Below are 17,010 nucleotides of genomic sequence, written 5' to 3'. Positions count from 1 at the left end.
GGTCTGAAATGGTGTACTAAATAAATGTAGACATAACTACATGTCACGGCAGAAGAGATTTGTGTGTGCTACCGTAAAAAAAAAGTACAGTTTTTTTATGAGAACTTTAATAGAGCTTTAATGATTCCGTTTTATTAAAGAATATCATAAGTGACATTGATATAGATAAAAGATTAAGAGCAATTAAGGGCTTTTTGCTGGCAGGCGAATATATTCATGCCTTTTTTTTGTAGATGGAGAGGAAATTAAATTTTTGGGCTATTGAAATTTAGTGACTTGATACAAAATGCATATTCATTTTTGATTAACCTTCAGCGGAACAACGCTTGGCAGTCATAGAAGTCATTTGGTTGAAATATATCAATGTTAAATTAAATCTCACAGAGCTACGATTTCCAAATACATTCCTGCAAAGACTCCCAACAATATCTTCACATTTATCATGCTCAGATTTACGGGGTTTAACCTACATGGTGTGTTCTGGTCATTTTGACATGAATTCTAGTCAGTTTTCTTTTTCTCGAAAATGCAAGTTAAAGTTATCGCATTGGGCTAAAATGTACTGACTTTGCTCACACAGGGTACAAAAACTTTCCACAAGAAAGAAAGAAAGAGGCCTCATTGATCTGAGAACCTCAGTTTTTGAGTGAATATTGCCAGAATTATCAACAAACAATTTTTGTTTCACTCAAAAACAGAGATGCATGAGCTCAGATGAATGAAGCCTACAACCAATCAAATCCAATACAAAACCTGTGCTAATGAACAAAAGGAAGTTGACAAAAAGATTGAATCCAAGATTCAAGTGTGTGTGTGTGTGTGTGTGTGTGTGTCAGCACAGGGCATGCTAAAGTCACATCCCCTGGAGCTTTAAGTGTCCCCACGCTCACACCACTCCCATCAACATCTCGCCTTAATGCATTTTCTATACCTGCCCGTGTCTCAGCTCTATGGACTCTCCAATGATTTAGATGCAGCAACAAACCTGTCCCATTTTCAGATGGACATTATTGATAGACTGTCACTTCAGATTGTGAAAATATTATTTTAGATTTTCTGCTTTTAAAATTCATGTTTAATTCAAAGTGTTTCTTGGCATTTCTTTGCAATTATTCATGAAAATGTACTAGCAATTTCTAGGTGAATTTTTTTTCACCACTATTTTTAGTCTATATAAAACAAGAATGAAATATAAACCTGAAATATAAACTTTAACTCCTCTCTAAGACATTCACCAGTGTTAACTAGACTAGATCCTAGATTAACCCATGAGACATCCTGAACAAAGTACGGATCAGCATGTGTGTGCGCGGCGACTAGACGTCCCACTTATGCCTGGATCTTGAAGGACCCCAATTTTGTGGGTATTAATGAGAGCACCTGCTCAGGGAGAGGCTTCAGTGTCACTGGATCACGTTGTGTATCAATGCCTGGCTGACTGCATGGCTTTTTGTTTCACCACTTGAATCATCAGAGTCGTTTGAAATCAATTTAACAATCGTTCCTGAGAATGATTTGAGTATGTAAATGTGACCCGGCGGTGAAAAACAGGGTAAGCAGGCAAAGAGAGAGAGAGATAAAGAGAGATGCAGAAGTGGCAGTGAGCATCTATTACTGCATTAAAGAGTCGAATCCTTTAATTCCACTCCCAGCAGGACACTGTGAAAGCAAAAAACAAAAGCAGCGAGAGGGACACGGACAGACAGAGACATAAAACATATAATTGCACTGATGAATAAGCATCATCAGCAGTAAAGAAAAGAACAAAGTGAAAAAAGATGGGGGAATGAAGGAAACGTTGTCATCCAGATGAGAGATGTGTGATATAGCTACATATATATATTTCACTGTTTTCCAGTCTTTGACGATTTTCTTTATAATCTACATATTTATGTATTTGCTATGGTGATTTTTTTCCCTCAATCAGAAGAACCATTAACTGAACAGACACTGTAGCCAAGCAGATTCAAATACAGAACAAAAATATATATATATTTTTTTTTTATTGTTTTTAAGTACTGTTTATCATTATAGTATCATACATTTCTAAAAGAGTGTGATAAGCAGTTTTCTTTTCTGTGTGGATCTATTTTCCCTTAAATGTATATATCTACAAAACTACTACTGTTTCTGAAGAATAAAGAATAAAAGAAATAGAATTAAAAAATAAAAGAAATAAAAAGGTAATTGTGATGTTTTATCTTCACAATTCAGACTTTCTTACTTCGCAATTTTGAGTTCATGTCTCATTATTCTGTCTTTATTTACAAGACATAAACTCAGAATTGCAATTCTGAGGGAAAATGTCAGAATTGTGAGATCTAAACTTTTTAAAATTTTGAATTACTTGTAACTCTTTTTTTTCAATTCTGAGAAAAATTTTTTCTCAGAATTGCAATTGAGTTTATATCTTGTAAAAAAAAGACTGAATTGTGAGATATTAACTCATCTTGACTCTAAGTTTACAACTCACAACTCTGACTTTTTTCTCGCAATTCTGATTTTTTTTTAATCGCAATTCTGACTTTTTTAATCGCACTTCTGTTTTTGTTTTGTTTTTTCTGCTGCAAAATAAAAAATAAAAAAGCAATTGGCACTTTTCATCTCACAATTCTGACTTTTTTCGCAATTCTGACTTTTTTAATCACAATTCTGTTTTTTTTTCTGCCTGCAAAATAAAGTAGCAATTGGCACTTTTTATCTCACAATTCTGACTTTTTTCCTCGCAATTATGAGTTTATATCTCACAATTCAGATATTTAGTTCGTTTTTTAGTTTAAGTTTGGTAATTTTGTGTCTATATCTCTGAGTTCACATCTTACAATTCTGAAAAAAGTCAGAATTGCGAGATCTAAACTTTTTAAAAATTTTGAATTTCTTTCTTGTTACTCCGACTTTTTTCTCAGAATTGCAATTGAGTTTATATCTTGTAAAAAAAAAATAAAAAAAAAAGACTGAACTGTGAGATATTAACTCATCTTGACTCTAAGTTTACAACTCACAACTCTGACTTTTTTCTCGCAATTCTGATTTTTTTTTAATCGCAATTCTGACTTTTTTAATCGCACTTCTGTTTTTGTTTTGTTTTTTCTGCTGCAAAATAAAAAATAAAAAAGCAATTGGCACTTTTCATCTCACAATTCTGACTTTTTTCGCAATTCTGACTTTTTTAATCACAATTCTGTTTTTTTTTCTGCCTGCAAAATAAAGTAGCAATTGGCACTTTTTATCTCACAATTCTGACTTTTTTCCTCGCAATTATGAGTTTATATCTCACAATTCAGATATTTAGTTCGTTTTTTAGTTTAAGTTTGGTAATTTTGTGTCTATATCTCTGAGTTCACATCTTACAATTCAGAAAAAAAGTCAGAATTGTGAGATATAAACTTGAAATTAAATGAAAAAAGTCAGAAAGCCTGGCTCCACATGTGAGACAACTAGTGCAATGACACTTCAGACGCTTTATTTTTCAGATATAAACCATTGTAATGTTCACCATGCTGTTAAATTTTACATCACCAGCAAAACTGTTGCAAATACATTGTGAATATTTGATATGCTGTACAGCTCTCTTCCAGACATGCATTCATAACTCCATTCTGAGACTAAATGCATAAGCATACACAAAATGAAGCACAAGTGCTGAGAGAAAGACTAAAATAAGCTGAAGATTTGTGGTGTTCGGACACAAGAGGTGAACATAAAAGCTCGGGAAAGATTCAATTAAGCATCATATCCACTGACCTCATTGCCATGGCTACCAAACAGAAGAAAATATTAATCAAGTCTGCACTTGAGAGAAAGAGGAGAAAAGATGGAAACAGTGGAGAAAGACAGACTTTTATACAGATGCAATGCTTTCAAGAGTAAGTGCAATTTAATAAGGTCCAAAACTGCAGTCTGTTGCATCTATCCTCTCTCTATGCCCTCTCAGTCCTCCTCAACATCATCATCTTTATGTTGACATCGGACCCTGGCAGCAGGTGACCTTGTGGAACAACTAATAATGCACTTTTCATTATGCAACTACGCGTTCTGTTCTATGCCTAATGAAGACACAAAGAAAGAGGAATAGAAAACGATATAGGAATGAGGGAGACACTCAATTTTCTTCATTCACTAGGAGAGACTGAAGTAAGCTATGCCACTCTTTATTTACATTGTCATCTTGAAAAGGAGAACTGAGGTATATGCAAAATACATCGAAATAACTGTTATCAGCTAATACCTAAAATTATATATAAGTGCTTTTAACTAAAAGCTAATACCTAAAATTATATATAAGTTCTTTTAACTAAAAGCTATTAACTAAAATTATATGCATGTGACACAAGTAATATTAAGAGGTAAGCTGTGCCATGGTACATTACAAATAAAAATATGAATTAAAAAACTACATTAAAAGTTTTTTTTTTTAATAATATACTAAAAGCACAATTATGCCAAGTCTTATTCTTCTGAACATAATTTTTATAAACTATCCACACACTTAGTCAGACAGACAGCAAAATACATCGAAATAACTGTTATCAGCTAATACCTAAAATTATATATAAGTGCTTTTAACTAAAAGCTAATACCTAAAATTATATATAAGTGCTTTTAACTAAAAGCTATTAACTAAAATTATATGCATGTGACACAAGTAATATTAAGAGGTAAGCTGTGCCATGGCACATTACAAATAAAAATATAAATTAAAAAACTACATTAAAAGTTTTTTTTTTAATAATATACTAAAAGCACAATTATGCCAAGTCTTATTCTTCTGAACATAATTTTTATAAACTATCCACACACTTAGTCAGACAGACAGACAATAAATAAATACATTGTCATACATATGTTTTTTTTATGGGTTTAAAAGTTTGCTTTAATATGTTTAAAAATAACCTGTCATGGGGGGGGTCCACAGATGTGGATCAAAACCTTGCAAAATATGGGTAACCCTTTATTCTCACTCTTAACTAGTTGCTTATTAGCTTGCATAATACTAGCATATTAACTGTTTATTAGTACTTATATTAATGCTTTATTCTGCAGGACCATATCCTTAATCCTTAACCCTTAATCCTACTCAATACCTAAACTTAACAACTACCTTACTAACTATTAATAAGCAGCAAATTAAGAGTTTATTAAGGCAAAAGTCATAGTTAATACGTAGTTTTAGGGGTTGACACATCTTACCCCATTCTTCCCTACAGCTTCTTGTCAATGGCAAGCCAGTTTTACAATTAGAACCTTCAAATAACAAAAGTTGCCGAAACACATCTGAGCATAGATACACATCTATGTATGTATGCATGCATGTGTATATTTATTTGCATGCTATGAGAGCTCTTCCTCTATGCGTTTGTCTCCTTGAAGGGGTACACACCTATGTTTGTGATCCCGAAAAGGAGGGGAAAGGAGAGAGAGAGTAAAACAAATTTCACATGCATATTGCTACAGACTCTAAAAAATTTTGACAATCATTTTCAATCATCCTGAGCCGTGGTGCACTGCTTTGGCGTATTTGGCTGCACGGCGCTGAGGGGGGAAAGTTGAGCATTGTTCTGTTTGATGAAACTGTGGAGTGTTTGCTCGCTGTCTGCAGGGACTGTCTTGAAAACAAGCTATCTGAAAACTCCCCCCGCTGTGCGAAATGTTAAATAAACAAAGGCACGGATAAACAAAATCCCTCCATTTTAATGTCACCGAGAAGAAAGACCATGTTTTAATGCAGCTGGAAGCGAAAGTGCTGCCGACACAATTTTATATGAAGTTTACACATCAGCGGGATCTGGATTATAATCACCTTTAATAATTATAAGGTTATGAGAAAGTAGAATGACAAAAGGAGAAAAAGGCATTTCACAAAAAGCTTGCATTGAGTTCAGTGCAGAAAGACAGCTATCAGAGAAAAGATTCATTGCGATGAACTCTCAAAGAGAACTTACATGAGCCATTCAAGGAGAATGCTCAAATATACTCTAGTGAAACATTTTAGAGATTTCAAATACCTTCTGAAAAAAGGCATAACCAGTTTTTATAAAGCGGCGTGATGGTTGTTTAGCAGAAGGACGGCTCAGAGGAAAATTTCATTGCTCAGAGGTTGCTTTTTCCCAGCTCTGGGGATTTAATGGAGTTGTCAGTTATGTTTTATTTAGGCGTCAACTTTTATCTCAGATGTTTCTTCCAAAATTCCTAAATTATGAGAAATAAAGATGTAAACAAATGAGACAGTTTCTGACACGCAGTACAAGAGTACAAAGCAATAGCTCAGAGATCATTCGGTTTTTAAACAATTGAAATCTCACAGACTTTAGTATTTTGGCAAATATGATCACAGTTTGAGACGCGATTGAGATCTCTTAAAGACACATATGTGAGATCTTTTCCCCTAAAAGATATAGCTGTGAGTTGTTTTATTTAAATGTCAACTTTTCAGATGCTTCTTTCAAATTCCTAAATTATGAATCATGGAGATGTAAACAAACGAGACAATTGCTGACATGCAGTAAGAGTACAAAGCAATAAAGTGAATGTGGATATCAGCTCAGATCTTTTGTTGTTTAAGAATAAGTTCATATTGAAATCTCACAGACTTTAGTATCTTGGCAAATATGAGCTCAGTTTGAGATGCCACCGAGATCTCTTGAAGTCGCATAATGTGTCTGAGGTCTCTTTCACCAAAAGAGTTATGTTTTATTTAAATGTCAACTTTTTTTTTTTTTTCAGATGTTTCTTCCAAATTCCTAAATTATGAGAAATAAAGATGTAAAAAAAAAACTAGACCGTTGTTGACATGCAGTAAAAGTACAAAGCAGAAAAGTGAATGTGGATATCAGATCATAGATCATTTGGTTTTTAAAGAATTAGCTCATAATAACATCTCACAGACTTTGATATCTTGGCAAATATGAGAACAGTTTGAGATACTAATGCACACACATTATGTGAAATTACCAAGGTATTTCCCCCCAAAAGATATAGTTTTGAGTTATGCTTCAAGAATCTACTTTTTCCTCAGAGATTTCTTCAAAAAGTCCTAAAGTATGATAAATAAAGATGTAAACAAAAGACAATTGCAGTTTGAGACACTACCGAGAACTTCAAGACACACGTGAAAATATCAAGATCTTTTCCCTATAGAAAAAGTATTGAAACATCAAAGCACGTAAGAAACATCAACATTTTATTTCATTTCTGTCTAAGAGAACAACTCAAACCATAAAGAGATTTCATTTCTTTCCTGAGGGGGAGGATAATGGATCTTCAGCGTGCCATAATATGTAGGATGTCCTGCTCAATGCTTTATACAAACGTTGCTCTGCCATACTGATCTCTTTCCAGGTTCTTTCACCTCAACTCTTACTTAAAATAAAACAATCTCATCCTATGGTACAGTATATCATAAGAGAGCCAGAATCAGTCTGTTTGGTACAGACAGTGCGAGAACCACGTGATCAGAAACAATTTAATTCCCCAGCATCAGCCATCTCCACCTGATATGCTCCTGCAAGGTCATTAAGCTCGCCCTTGAAGGTCATGTGATTAATGAGCGGCAGAACCTCTGCGCAATAACGTGTATGAGCTCGGCTCATATTCATTGGACAGCAGGGCCTGAGAGAATGAATAGCCAGAGACAACCAAGGTCCTCCAGAGCATCTTCACACTCCTCAAACACACATTAACAAAGCATCACATTTCCTAATTAGTTTCAATTAGCTCAAATCTGCTTCTGTTTATACAATTAAGAACAGTGAAAGTCATATGAAGAATTTTTGGGTATGTCACAGTTTACTTTATTTTGCTTTCCTCACTAGTAAAAAAAAATATCAAAAATGATATCTGGTGTTTGAATAATTTTTGGTTTGACTGTATATAGACATATACACATATATAAACTAGTTTCTTCAGGCCTACAAGTACTCCTGGTTGGGAATCACATTCATGAAGCTCAATGCAAGAAAATAGGTAAGGCAAAAATTATTGGCGAATGGCCAAAGATGATGCAATGCATCTTAAAACGGAAAGTTCCCGAAAAATTCTGAAGGGGCAGACAGCAAATTCTTATTTCACACTTACTTAAGAGCAAGTGAATGGAGAGAGAGAGAGAAAAATGAGAGAAAAAGAGTGTTAGAGGAATAAACTCCAGCTCTGAGGTTGAGTGCAATAATGGTTCCACTCTTACTATAGTGTTCTCCACCCAATTATAAAAAAATATCAAAAATGATATCTGGTGTTTGAATAATTTTTGGTTTGACTGTATATAGACATATACACATATATAAACTAGTTTCTTCAGGCCTACAAGTACTCCTGGTTGGGAATCACATTCATGAAGCTCAATGCAAGAAAATAGGTAAGGCAAAAATTATTGGCGAATGGCCAAAGATGATGCAATGCATCTTAAAACGGAAAGTTCCCGAAAAATTCTGAAGGGGCAGACAGCAAATTCTTATTTCACACTTACTTAAGAGCAAGTGAATGGAGAGAGAGAGAGAAAAATGAGAGAAAAAGAGTGTTAGAGGAATAAACTCCAGCTCTGAGGTTGAGTGCAATAATGGTTCCACTCTTCAGGCACCTCAAACCCACTGCATCAGGAAGTGAAGAAATAAAATCACGTCCTTCTCACAGACACAATGAACAAGCCCACCATGTCACAATCTCACCTTCAATTTAGTGTGAAAGAAACCGCTGGTGCTGTCCTTGCAACATATGATTCAGTTGAACAGTGTGAATTCTAATGATGCACATGTATCACAAAATTAACACAGACTAATGCCTGAAATATGTTATATGCAGTCGGTTTCCTGCAGGTGTTCTAATAATTCGTATAGAGTGAAAAGAATTCATGATCAATTTTTTTTTCAAATGTATTTGTCTCTCTTTGTCAGAAATGTCAGAGCTTCAGAACCTTTCTTGACCCTCAGTGTTGAGAAACTCCCTCCAGATTCAAGAGCTCATAAACACATCAAATAGACAGCAGATTTTTAATAAAATATTCATAGCATATGAAATAAAGGTATTTTCAAAAACAGAAATATATAAATATATATATATATATATATACATACACACACACACACACACACATGCACAATCATTATTTTTTTCAGGATTATTATACAAAATACTGTACATAGATGTAACCTACGTGAGGCTGATTAAATATAGCAACTATTAAATTAAATTGAATTATAAAAAGTGCCCATTTTAAAATACCTCGTCTAAACTAAAATGAAAAAAAAAATAATAATAATTTGCTTCAGTCCGCATTACTAATTAGCTTCTTTTTTTTTTTTGATCAAGATTATCACAATAGTCACAATTAGACTGATTTAAAAAAAAAATAGTCTTTGACCAAATTTAATGGATTTACAGAGGGGAAAAAGACAAAGATGCTTTAAAACGGTGAAATGTTCAGTGTGTTATGGCTTTTTTGGAGCACGATCATGTGTGTGTAATACGTGCAGGGGCGGAGAGAGCAAAAGAGGAAGTGAGGCCATGCTGAGAGAGGGCAATGGGCTAGAGGACATTTCACGCTCATAGTGGCCAGTGAATTGGAATGACTGCAGCGCGGCATGATTTGAAGGTCAGGAGATAGTGGATTATATTCCAGAGGTAGAGAGAAGAGGCGGATGACGGGGAGTGGGGTGGAGGAATAAACAGACTCTCCTCCCCTCCTGCGTTCGCTCTTTCTTTCTCTTTCTTTCTTTTGCTGTTATTTCTTTGTTTTTTCCCCCTTGTCTTTTTTTTCCCGATTACAGGACAGGAAGGCAGAATGAAAACGCCAAGGCACCAAACCGACAGCCATTAGTCTCACACATCACGTCCCATGCACACACACACACACGACATGCTGAGAAATCTCATTTTAGTCTTCTCTGACGTACTACCTCCCCATACTGGCCACTAACATCTACCCCCAGCCCAAAAGAGAGAGAGAGGCAGAAAAAGAAAATGTGTTTTACACGAACAATAACAGCGCTATCAGGCAGAGCGCAGCATTCCGAGAGCGTGATTTAATAAAAACAGAGCGGGATTGAATTATCATATTTTAACTGGATGTGTGTTTCAGTTAGAATGTGTGATTCAGGCCTACAAATGATCCGAACGCTTTTCCGAGGTGCAAGACAGCCCTCTCTCTTCCTCTCAGTGCTTCTCGAAAATGGACGAGGGAAAGACAAAGAAGGTAAACTAATAAGCCCCTCGGATATCGGTGACACAGAAAATAAACCGAGATGGCTGGAAAGCCAAAGCTCTTGTTTGATCTGGCTCCACATACAGTACAGAAGCCCAGACATGAGCGCTTGATGAGGATTATCCACATGACTGCAGTAATCAGATGGAATGAGATGCGAGATGACCATCTGTATCACATACACACACACACACACACACACACACACACACACACACGACACGCTGAGAAATCTCATTTTAGTCTTCTCTGACATACTACCTCCCCATACTGGCCACTAACATCTACCCCCAGCCCAAAAGAGAGACAGGCAGAAAAAGAAAATGTGTTTTACACAAACAATAACAGCGCTATCAGGCAGAGTGCAGCATTCCGAGAGCGTGATTTAATAAAAACAGAGCGGGATTGAATTATCATATTTTAACTGAATGTGTGTTTCAGTTAGAATGTGTGATTCAGGCCTACAAATGATCCAAACGCTTTTCCGAGGTGCAAGACAGCCCTCTCTCTTCCTCTCAGTGCTTCTCGAAAATGGAAAAGAGTGGGACGAGGGGAAGACAAAGAAGGTAAACTAATAAGCCTCTCGGATATCGGTGACACAGAAAATAAACCGAGATGGCTGGAAAGCCAAAGCTCTTGTTTGATCTGGCTCCACATACAGTACGAGTGTACAACAGAAGCCCAGACACGAGAGCTTGATGAGGATTATCCACATGATTGCTGTAATCAGATGGAATGAGATGCGAGATGACCATCTGTATTTGCCCCAGACGGCGCGATCGCTCCTCAGACCCTCTGAGGGATTTTACACGTTTGACTAACGTGGAACGGAACAGCACGGCCGAGAAACAACAAGGAGACACAACAAATGTCAGGAGAAGACGGGCAAATCAAGCAAACTCGTGTAATTAAATTAATTCCAGAAACACACCAACTTTTTTTTATCTGCCTTGGGCATTCTGTGTCTCTTCGGTAATGATGTCCTAACACAAAGCAGGCGAAACAGCAGGCGAAACATGCTCCTTTTTTTCCCCACCTATAACTCTCACATTCCAGCTCTGAATTAAAGATTTTTTTTTGTGTGCACTGGTGTAAATGAAATTCAGGAGTCCACTTTTAGCAGACGTCACAATGGGGTTGAGAGGATTCTAGATTGCTGTGCCTGTGCTGATGCATGTAAACACGCACATCAAAAGCAAGCGACCAATCCACGGCTCCCGGATGCTCTGTCAACACGGACTGAGATGTCTAATAGGCAGAGAACAGGTGTCAATCATCTCGTGCAGCCAATGGGCTCGTCTCCCGCGGATGCAGCATGCCGGACTCGCACATTTCCTTGTGTGCAGCAACCATACGGTACATACAACAGATACAGATATAGATTTAGAAATGGACACACAAATTATGCCTACATTTGAAAATTCTTTAATTCATAGATTAGTAGCATGCTGATTTCATTTTGAAATACTGCCTGATATCGCAAAATCCTTTCAAAAGCAAGCAGCTCAGATAAGCACTCCTGCAGTACCGTGCTGCACATCTCCAACCAGAACATCCACATTGCCCTCAGGGCAGCACACAACAGACAAGAGAAATGAACACGTTTCATATGCACAGTTCAGACACAACCGTAAATACAAGCTTAAATTCAAACCTATTCTTCATTTCTTTTTAAAAATAAATACATAAAAACAACTAATGATAAATTCACAAAAAATACCAACAGATGCAATTCAATTGATTTTTAATATGATATTTTGAAATGTAACAATATTCTAATTTAATTAAATTATTTTTTTTTGAAGAAGAAGAATTTTAAATGCTACAAAATAATCAAATTAGCATGTTTAGGTTTGCATAAGAGATGATTCTAAATTGATTGTCTACAAAAATTCTAAAATGTTATGTCTACAAAAATAGACACGTTTCATATGCACAGTTCAGACACAACCGTAAATACAAGCTTAAATTCAAACCTATTCTTCATTTCTTTTTAAAAATAAATACATAAAAACAACTAATGATAAATTCACAAAAAATACCAACAGATGCAATTCAATTGATTTTTAATATGATATTTTGAAATGTAACAATATTCTAATTTAATTAAATTATTTTTTTGAAGAAGAAGAAGAATTTTAAATGCTACAAAATAATCAAATTAGCATGTTTAGGTTTGCATAAGAGATGATTCTAAATTGATTGTCTACAAAAATTCTAAAATGTTATGTCTACAAAAATAGATTTACAAAGAGATTACATTTTTGTCCAATGTGTTTATATGAAATTACATTAGTGTTTAACATGCTACACGGCAGATTAATATTGCAGGTAGCTTCATAGAATCAAGAGGCATATTCATTTTGACATACCTATACAAAAATTGGTTATACTTGATGTTAATTAGTCATTCAAATATGGCGAATTATTAAAACATAATAATTTTATATTAACACATCAACCAATTTGGGTTGTTAATGTACATTAAACAGCCAAAACTGAGCTAAATTTGTAATTGCTCTATAAGAACATCTATGTTGCCATGTTGGTCACAATCTCTTCACAACAACTACAGGTTAAAATGACGCACAGAGAAACAGTAACTCTCAATGTGATGTTTACAGTGAACACATTTTACATTAGCAGGTCAAACTTCAGTTCACAGTTCAATAGGGTCAGCATCTGAAGCTACAGCAGATGCGTACAGCATCTCCTGCCTTTCCCAGACGATAAGACGGGATAGAGGCCGGCCACGCTGTCTGCACTTGTCCTCTGAGTATCTCCGTACAGAGTTTCCAGTCTAGAGGAGAGCAGATGCAGCACAGCACACCGTGTGGCTTGGAAGTAGAATTATTTCCTTTTTACATCTCACATATGTAGAATATGTTTGCAATTGTACAGTACAGCTGGTGTTAACATCTAATCTAAATACGACAAAATTGAAAAAATATACTTGATACTGCTTCTGCATATTCGCTGATAGTTAAAAACATGTTAATATAAACAAATGTTTACACATTTCGGACATTTTCTGGAGTGTTTAGCATGAGGTGAATGTTAAGTCATGCCAAGGTGCATCTCGTCGCGGCGTGTGTCATTATGTTCAGAGGGTGTTTGTTTGTGAGCATTCAGTCCTCCAGCCAGACAGGGTGCTGCTTATTTCTTCATCATAGCTCAAATGGGCTCCCACGCTGGAATAAATCACTGTCGCCACGGAAATGCAGCGACAGCCATGATAGATGGCTAAAATGTGTGTGTTGATGTCTTTAGTGTTGCCGACAATTTGGTAAATCTCGCCTTTTTCTGTTTCTCACAGCATTGCGTGTGGGGCGCGAGGCATCTGAACGTTAACACGAACCACGAGAAGGGGCCCATACTGTGACCACCTCTAAGACATCAGCACAACACAACATTGCTAAAGTCAATTTAAACGTCTTCCTGTCAAAAAGTCTTGTTTATGTATGTACAAGTTACAATTACTATTGTAAATAATGTGATAAACATACCTGTATAAAATAGGGTAATGATAATCATCAGATATTCAAATCAAAAACTTGTTTTCAAAATGTTCATTAGCCTGTAGTTGATGGTAAGCGGAATTCATGTTCAAGGGTTATATGGTGCATTAAAGTTCTTCATGTAATATCTTATTTATGAGTTGACAAGTTGTAATTACAGTACAACGTCAAGTTCATTCAAGTCACTTTGGTTGGAAACAAGATGGCGACACACCTTTTCTACATAAAATTCAACAGGATTTTTTCTTAACTCTGCATTAAAAAAATGAATAATGAATGCACATTGGGTGTGTTTTGCTTTTTTAATTTGTTTTTTTGTTTTTATTTAATTTATGAAGGTGCTATAAAATGAATCATTACACATTCTACTGCAATTGTACTATACTTTGGTATTTTGCACATGCAACTTTTATTGTAAATATGAAAAACAGTAATTACACTTACACTTACAATTACATTTTAACAAATGTAACATTACTACAGAAGGTGAATCCGTTGCGTCCAACATGTTTTCTCACTCACATACCCCCAACTCTGAAACTCTGGGTTTAAAAAAAATTCAGTTTCACTTTGTGGTGATTTTCATGTCCGTTCAACTCTTGATTTTTTCGGACATGACTTGAGTGCACCAAAAGTGTTCCTCAGTGACGGGGGGGATCGCCCTCACGTTCATTCGGGTCACAAGTGCAGTGACCCCCGTGTGTAATATGTCAACGCGACGTACGTAAGTCTTGCATACAGCACGACTGTCGACGCATTAATATGACAAAGCGACTTATTATATTTTTGCTGAATCCCCCATCCTACACAACCACACCCCCCCACCCCAAATCATTTTATCTGACCGGTGAGCCAGCCCACCCAATGCCTAAATATAGACCCTGACACCCCCGTCACACAGCAGTTGCGACACATGAACACCCGTTTCCAATTCAATCAGATCTATACCGGTGCAAACGGTTTCGCACACATAGAACCTGCGACACGGCACCTGTGAACTCGCAGACACTACTCAAGGCAGTTGGCCTGCTCCTGAATCCAGAGCCCCCCAACAAGCCAACGCTCGCACCTGGCAGGATCAAACAAGCGTGCACTCCCCACAAACTCACTTACAATCAATACTTTCAGCCAACACCACGCAGCAGTCCCAGCTCCACCGCACACACACGCACACACACACACACACACACACACACACACACACAGGGAGAGAGAGTGCTACTGCACTCCAAAGAGCAGAAAGCAGTGTACTGACCTTTCTGTCACTCTTTTTTTTGCCTCCTTCCTTTCTTTCTTGCCCTCCTTGATGTCCAATCCACACTTGTCTTCTGGCTGCTGGTGCTGGGGCTACAGTAGTAGAGGAACGGTAGTGTGTGAGTGAGAGAGAGTGAGTGAGTGATCCTGCTCAACCTGACTAGAGCGGGCGCATTAGTGTGATTTCACACCCAGGCTGCAGCCCTGCCTACTGTCCTGATGGGGTTCCTGAATGTGCTGCTTATTACATTATTTACTGGCATTTTACATTATTTCTAAATGTAATAGAAATTGTGACAAACGATGCGTCTGTATTTATTTTTCAATACAAAATGCAATTTTAACCTGGTGCGACTTATTTTACGGAAAATACGGTACACATTTTCAAACTCTTCCTAATCAAACAAATCTGAGTCAACTCATTAGCTCATTAGAAGAGACTTTAAGACCTGAAAATGGATAGGACAGATAAGGGAGACCTCCAAAATGTGTACTGTCGGTGTGCCTAAATTAACAAATAAATAAGTTATTATATTTAGAACTGCTCATGTCTATACTGTATATATATGCAGCTATATTAAAAAAGTGTGGGCAGCTGTTTACTGATTACAAAATATTGCAAGACCAATCCGAATGGTCAAAAGCTAGGAAAACTGGCCAAGCTGACAAGGTGGGGGGGGGGACCTGTTAACGCTCATTCTCAATTAGCTGTCTCTGAGGAGAGCTCGTCTGGCACACTATAAATGACTAACCAACCCTCCCTCCACACAATTTCCAGCTCCAAACCTCAACCGGCCCAACATCACGGCAAAACACTTAACATGACACAACTCCAGTCAGGACCCTCTCTGCCTCCATGTCTCCACCTGTCTCTGCTCTTTCTGTCCCTGCTTCTGTTCTTTCCTGCTGTTTTTCAACTTTCAATTCTCCTGAACAGCATTATGATTATGTATTATTAATATTTCTGAATTATTACTAATTTTCTCCCTAAAAATGGAGTGCTTTAATTCACATTTGAAGTACTCATCAAGGCGGTGTGGCGAAATGAATGTGGACGGATACATTATATTTGCGAAAATGCAAAGAGCACATAAAATATATATGGAAATAATAAAATATTAAGTATTAATTTCAAAAAGATAATTTGCTCAGGCCAAAATTGCCTTTTCATTAATCCCACCTTAGGTTTTTTCACCTCTTATTAACTGTCCATTGAGTTATTAAAGATATTCTCTTTTTTATTAAAAAATATATTCTATTGCCTTTTACAAAACTGTGAGAATCTGAAAATGGGTTCTGTTTGAATATGGGGGCTAATGACCTCATATTCAGTGGTTATGACCCTAAATCAAACATAATTACAAATATCTCAAACAACAATTACAAAAGTAGACACTCATATTATAAAGGTGGAAATCAGTCTGGGATCATGCCGTTTATCTAAACAGTCGATGTTGTGCTTCTGGAAAACTCAGTTTGCCATGACCATCCTCATCCTCTGCCCATGCTCAGTAGTGGCGGCCATTCATATCATTACAGCCATTTTAAACGGCAGACTGGTGGCCGGTGACAGTGCTTATGTGATGGTGTCAGTTCATGTCTAAGGCATAGACGATACGTGAAGGGAGACTCACTTCGTGACTGTGTGTGTGTGTGTGTGTGTGTGTGTGTGTGTTGGTTGTGATACAGAATGACACAATAGTTCTGCCAATGAGAACACACACACAACACTCTGAGTGAGTGAATGACTCATGTGCCTTACTGTGACCCCATTAGGACAGTAAGGTTATGGGTCACAGAGTGAAGTATTTTCTGACATAGATACAGGGAGAGAAAGACAGATGAGACCGAGATCATAGACAGAGCAGAACTCTCAGCCTTTCACATTTGTCAAATTTAGAAGTTCATAAAATAATCGTTCTTTTAAAACGCCAGTTGGACTCATTCAAAAATTGGACTTGTAGAAGCTTTCTATGTCAACAATCCATGCCTATTAATTTTATTTATTAAATAAAACAATATTTTAAAATAAAAAGTGAAATGTGT

The 17,010-nt window shown here is 36.5% G+C and overlaps 1 protein-coding gene across 1 annotated transcript in view; it reads right to left on the bottom strand.

Annotated features, from left to right (window-relative positions):
* The window catches only part of LOC107738341 (zinc finger homeobox protein 3-like), a 235,323-nt gene extending 220,134 nt beyond the window's left edge, over positions 1-15,189 (bottom strand). Inside the window, exon 1 of the mRNA XM_016550084.1 lies at positions 14,966-15,189. The gene's annotated coding sequence lies outside the window, so the exon portion shown is untranslated. The remainder of the gene's footprint in view (positions 1-14,965) is intronic.
* Positions 15,190-17,010: the final 1,821 nt, after the last annotated feature.

This window comes from Sinocyclocheilus rhinocerous, unplaced genomic scaffold, assembly GCF_001515625.1.
Source record: "Sinocyclocheilus rhinocerous isolate Xijiao unplaced genomic scaffold, SAMN03320098_v1.1 scaffold1065, whole genome shotgun sequence".
Lineage (NCBI taxonomy): Eukaryota > Metazoa > Chordata > Actinopteri > Cypriniformes > Cyprinidae > Sinocyclocheilus > Sinocyclocheilus rhinocerous.
The sequence above is the reverse complement of the archived record's forward strand: the minus strand, read 5'-3'. Positions and strand labels throughout refer to the sequence as shown.